Source organism: Marmota flaviventris, chromosome 5, assembly GCF_047511675.1.
Source record: "Marmota flaviventris isolate mMarFla1 chromosome 5, mMarFla1.hap1, whole genome shotgun sequence".
In the NCBI taxonomy this organism is placed as follows: domain Eukaryota; kingdom Metazoa; phylum Chordata; class Mammalia; order Rodentia; family Sciuridae; genus Marmota; species Marmota flaviventris.
In genome coordinates, this window is record NC_092502.1 from 127,293,857 (window position 1) to 127,300,420 (window position 6,564).

A 6,564-nucleotide genomic window follows, 5' to 3' on the forward strand; every position below is an offset into this window, starting at 1 on the left:
ATCTCCTTAGCGGTTGAATGACATTTATTCCAAAACACAAGTACATCTGAATGAGAAACAATCACTGTACTTTATCCTTGGTTACCATTTACCAAACAATTGCCCTGGAAATGTAGCCCCCTTATTCTTAGGTGTTTGCAAGGATCTTAAGCCTAACTAATCATGGGTACCAAAGGGTACAATATCAGAAACTAAAAATTCAAAATACTCTCCTCAACTCATGGAGGCAAATCTTACACAGTTATGTCTTGAAGTCTCCAGGTGACACTCATAAGTCAGCCTGTGGACACCATTTTCCTTTTGGCATCTACTGACCTGATTCTCCAAGTCATTTCCAAGTGTCCAAGTGCTACTGTCTATGCCAAGGGTCGTTCCACATTAAGTGCTAAACTGCCTTTCTCCTCTCTAGGTTGTTACCAGCAACCATAGGTCTATAAACTGTGACCTCAGATTTTCAGTGTGTCTGTTTCACTCTTCTTTCTCCCTTGGCTAATTGCTCTTCCTGTATTTTTGTTGTTTGTTGTTTGTTTGTTTGTTTACGTGGCAGACTACATTGCTGTGACCATAACTCAACAATTTGTATAATTCAATCCCATGGAGAAACTTCCCTATTATCCTGGAATTCCTTCAATTCCAGGTTCTCATGAAAATCAGAAGGACACATCTTGACTAGGATGCCTATTTCAGGTTCAAAGAGATTGTTAACACAAATGTTTCTGTAAGACAACAGCCTCTGGGGAATGGAACTAAATTCCAAAGAAAAGGAAATGTTCATGGGGTAGACAGAGATCTGAACAGGTCCACTGCCTAAGTCAGACATCATGCTGTCTGATTTCACCAAATATTTTTTTCTACACAAATACGTTCCCCTGTGAGAATCAAAAAAATGTGAATGAATAAAAGACATTCCTGAGCATTTCTGAATCCCAGTATTGAGCCAAATTAGCCTGAAGCTTATCCTTTATTGTATAAATTATCTCCCCCCCCATACTTAAAACAATAGCTGCATAGTTCACCCCAGAAAAAAAATCTCATCCATTATAATAATCTGAGCATAGACCTAATCTGCATGGTTTAACTCTCGAGAAAATACTCAAAGTCAATAGTGATTGTATGTTAGGTAATAAAAGTTCTTCTTTAGTCACACCTCTTCTCCACTTTACAACATCTACTGTAAAATTCCTGTCTTTGAACAGTGCATCTGAGCCACACCTCCTCCCCAAAATACTTAAAATACTCAAGTGTTAATTTTAAACACTAGTGTGTAATTATTTACAAATTAAGTCTCTCATTTATTTACTGGGGAAACATAACTTGTGTTCATAGTCTGAAAAAGAACATATTTCCTTCATCTCAAAATTTAATCATCCATAATAACTGTGTATTCTGGCTTTTTAAATTTGAGACAGACTTTTTTTTCAGTCCACTCAACCCAGAAATTACATATGGGGCTGTGTAGCTGCAAACAACAGTGCCCTCACCAGATGGGCTGGGCTCTGGCTTGCAGTGTGGACTGACTCAGTCCAAGTAGCCTCTCCAAAGAAGAACAATTTGCAAAAAAGACTCATCTCATTTATTGTAAAACATGAAATGCAATTGCATAATTTGCAATTAAAATGAGGCTTTCTATCTTTAAATTTGAATTGCTGAATCCCTTAACATATTGCCTTATATATTTTGTATTTCCTGTGATTATATCTCTTCTTCCCTGGGATGGCAGAGACAATACACTAAACTTCAAATCCTCCACAGCTATTTTTATCTTACCTTACACATTGCAACATCAACTGCCTATTGACTTAAACTGGGTACAAAGCACTTACATTTTAATTGCATTTTTAAGATCAAATTGGATCCTCCAACTAAATTCCTTAGGGCATAAACACAAAGCTATTTACCATTCTTTATTTTGTGAGAGTTTATTTTGGATTTCGAATGATCTTTATAAAATACTAAACCTCCAGCTTCCTGCTCTATCAAAGATATTTGAAATAAAATAGAAGATAAAAAAATTATATCATGGCTAAAGCAAAAGTTGCAGTCAGCAGCCTTAGGTTCTGTTACTAGCTCCACCTGAATTGATTCTTTCTCCTGAAACAATGTTCCCTAATTGGAATGATCTTCTAAGAGGGTAAGTGGAAGCACCCGCTGAGAGATTACTGATCCAAGCTTCTTCTGGGTAAATGCTAGTAAGGTAAACACTTGGTAGAAATGATGTTACTGAAACTCAACTTAGCCACTCAGGGACATTCTCTTCTTGGGGATTTAGTCATCGGAATTGAACATGGACCAGGACAGCAGACTAGAAGCAAGAGTCAGAGGGAAGAGAGACAGTGTCTTCCTGCTGAATCTCTTATATTGAAGAAGCTGTCAATGATGCATCTTTCTGCTCACATCATCCATTTTTCTTTGAGTGGAAGAAAGAGTACCAGGGAAGGACCCAGGGTTCTTCTGACCAGTGATAGAAAAGATGAGAGGGTCTGGCTTCAGGGCTCCATGTATACAAATGTCCCTTTGATGTTTGAGGGGAATGTCAGTTACAGATATTATTCTTCAAGGTAGGCCATCAATAAAGATCTCTAAACTCTGCTTCTCTTCAATCAGGTGGCAATACTGCTTTTGGTCCAGTCCTTCTTTATAGAATACTTTTAAAAAATCTGCTTCTAAAGAAATCTACTCTTCAAGCACCTCATATTTCCAATGGCATTACTAGTTAAAAGAATAAAGAAAGCTCTCCTTTCCATACTGCATTTTTATAGCTAATTATGGGTTCTGTAATTTTAAGTCTTATTCCAAATGACATCATAACATTGTCACATATATCTAATCTCTTCAATTAGATCATAAATTCCTGGAGGGAGGGGAGCAGATCTTGGGTGGTTTTGTTTTCTGTTGGTATTCCTATACTGTTATCTTTAGTATTTAAGAAATAAATGTTCACATGTGGTTTCCATATGTGATGTGGAGATGAGTTCAGAGAAGTGAGAAAGGACAAACTGTAGGATTTACTTAAATCATGGCAAGTTACTTAAATTCTTAAAAAAAAAACCCATTAAATTAATGAACACATACATATACATTTTCCTAAGGTTAAGAAAACTTAATATAAATAAAACACCCAGAAAACATAACCCACGCAACACAAAGGCCTGTTCTTTCGAAATCCCTTTCTAACAGTTACACTGCAACTTTGCACAAATTTCTCATCATTTTCAAGCACCAAATAAAGTTCCTTTTTAAGATTTTGGATGATGATATTTTTAATAGATTAGAAAATTCATTTTCAGAAAACTGAAATACTACTTTGAAGCATCCTCCATGTAAGTATCCCAAGAATTCTTGATCCTTTGTCATTCATATAAACTTCATTTCTGCAATTTTTATAAATAGAAAAGCTAAATAGAATGTTAACACAAAAGTAATAGTTGCTCATTTTAAAACTACTTTAGTTCCTTTAAAATTCTATTCTGCAGGTGATGCTGAGGTCAAGGACACAGAGACCAGGCTAGCTGGATTGGCCAGCACAGTATTAGGGAGCCTGTGGATCACTTCCACATCCCAAATCACATGCCTGAGAGATTAAGGACACGGAGTGCATCCTCCATTCACTCATCCCTTCATTCATTTATTCCATGACTATTATTGAGCATCTACTGAATGCCAGAGAAACTGCTAGATACTGGGCATACAATGATGAGTAAAAAGATCCTCTATCAACCCTAATAGCACTTTCCTATTTAGTGGGTAGTCAGGCAATAAAGAAGCAAATGGGCAACTATAAATAAAAATCTTGAAACTAGGGGTGGAGCTCAGTGGCAGAGCAATTACCCAGCTTGCATGAGGTCCACGGTTTGATCCCTAGCACTGCCCAAAACAAAACTAAACAAAAACTGACTACTCAGGCCTTGGGGAAATCTGTACTAAAGGTACTAAAGACAATGTGGTCAATGTTAAGAATGTACAATGAAGTTGTTACTTGTAGGATGAGTAGTCAAACACACAGTGATGGTTGGAGCAGCGTTCCTGGGAAAGGTATGAAGGTTATTAAGCTCAAAGTCTTTGAGAATGGGAAAGAAGCCAGAATGCTGGAGCCTGGACTTTAAAGGTGTGATGCGGAGGTGAGTTCAGAGAAGTGGGGAAGAACAAACTGTAGGATTTATTTAAATCTTGGCAAGTTGTTTAGATTCTTTTTTTAAAAACATAAATTGAAAAACTAGTGAAAATTCAAAATAAGGAAATAATTTGAATCAGTTTATATTTTTAGAAGATTTTGAAGCTGTTTTGCTAGGAACAGAAAGAAAAGAAGAATGGAGGCAGGGAGATTTGTTGGAGGCTGTCTCAGTCATCAAGATGCAGGGAAGGAAGGAGCTGAGGAGCCAGAAATAAATGGATAGGCTTGAGGTGTATTTTTCCCATTCATGATGACTTACTGGTATGGTCTGAAAGTTTATGTCCCCAAATAAACTGAAGGCCTAACCCTCCATATGATTGTATTAGGAGGTAGGAGGTGATAGGGAGACATCATGAACACAAGTGCCTCAACAAAACAGGCCCTAGGCAATTATCAGGAATACAAGTAACAATAAACGTTGGTGAGGATGTGGGGGGAAAAGGTACATTCATATATTGTTCAAGGGACTGCAAATTGGTGCAACCATTATAGAAAGCATTGTGAAGATTCCTCAGAAAACTTGGATTGGAACCACGATTTGACCCAGATATACCACTCCATGGTTTATATCCAAAGGACTTTAAATCAGCATACTACAGTGACGTGGCCACAACAATGTTTACAGTGGCTATTCACAATAGCCAACATATGGAACCAGCCTGAGTATCCTTCAACAGATGAATGGATAAAGAAAATGTGGTATATATACACAATGGGCTATTACTCAGACATAAAGAAGAATGAAATTATGGCATTTTTAGGTAAATAGATGGAACTGAAGAGTACCTTGCTAAGTGAAATAAGTCAATCAATCCCAAAAAATCAAAGGCCCAATGTTTTCTCTGATATGTGGATGCTAATTCACAGTCATTACCCATGTCCAATTGTTGCGGGGGCAGCTAGGGAAGAATAGAGGTACTTTGGATTATACAGAGAGCAGTGAAGGAATGGAGGGGGCATGGGTTAGGAAGGAAAGTAGAATGAATCAAACATTATTACCCTGTGAACATATATGATTACATGACCAGTGTGATTCTACATCATGTACAAGCAGAAGAATGAGAAGTTATACTCCATTTATGTAGGATGTGTCATGTAAAACTAATAAGAAAAAATAAAAAAGAAGAAGAAAAAAACATGCTTCAAAAGCTTAAAAAAATACAGTTCCTAGGGAGCTTGCTGCCCCTTCCACCTTTTGAGGCCACAGCAGAAAGCACTCGATGAAGGAGAAAGTGGAGCCTCCCCAACATGGAGTTGGCTAGTACCTGGGTTTTTGAATTCCCAGACTTCAAGACTATGAGGAAAAAAAAAATTAAACCACTTAGTGTACTACATTTTGCTATAGCAGCCAAACAGACTGAGGCAGTAGAATTTGTGCCCCAGTAACTTCTTCATAGATGTACAGACACATAGAGAGATATACACAAGAATACTAGAAAAAGTATCTTTTATTCATCCTTGAAACAACAAAATTATTCACTAATGGACTATACCTGTGTGCCTTTCACTGCTGCACAGCATTTCAAGCCTTGGAAAACAGGCACTACCACCTTATTTCCTCTTTCATACGGAATCAGGCTAGAGATTGAACGTAGGGACTCATGCGTGCCAAGCGAATGCTCTACCACTGAGCCATATCCCCAGCCCTTGGAATTTCTTTTTATTACAGAAATCTCAGAAAACTCAACTTTTTAAAGACATGGTGTCATTAAGAGGAATGTAGAGGTTTGCTGTGCAGCAAACTGGAGACCATGTCAGGGGGCAGCAGCTGCAGCCAGACTCCAAGCCGGGCCATCCCTGCCACTCGCAGGGTGGTCCTTGGTGATGATGGCGCACAGCTACCACCCGGGGACTACAGCACCACCCGCAGCGGCATGCTCCTCAGCACCACCCTGGGAGGTACCAGGATCATCTATGACCGGAAATTCTTGATGGAATATAGAAACTCACCTGTGGCCAAAACATCCCCAAGGGACCTGCCCACCATTCCTGGAGTCACCAGCCCTGCCAGTAATGAGCCCTCCATGGAAGCCAGCCAGAGCCACCTGTGCAACAGTCCAGAAGATAAGCGGGCAGGCGGTGAAGAGTCACAATTTGAGATGGACATTTAAGGAACCAGCCATGAGATGGAACAATGCTCTAGGCCCCTAAGGCCCTTCTCGGGAGAAGAGTCACACCAGCCAGGCCTTATGAAAGTTACTGTACTGGGAAGTCATCGGGTTTGGGGTCTGCCACCCTGTTCCCTCACTCAGGGCACCTGCTCCCCTTTCCTCTTTGTGAACACCAGCACATACCTCCTCGTGCCTCCAATGATACACGAGCTGCTACCCTAAAAGTGCCAGAAAAGGGTCACAGAAGAGCTCTTATGAAAGATCATCTGGGGCTTCCAGCCC

The 6,564-nt window shown here is 39.3% G+C and overlaps 1 pseudogene; it reads left to right on the plus strand.

Annotated features, from left to right (window-relative positions):
* The first annotated feature begins 5,922 nt into the window (after positions 1-5,922).
* Positions 5,923-6,282, plus strand: LOC114107077 (eukaryotic translation initiation factor 4E-binding protein 1 pseudogene; annotated as a pseudogene).
* Positions 6,283-6,564: the final 282 nt, after the last annotated feature.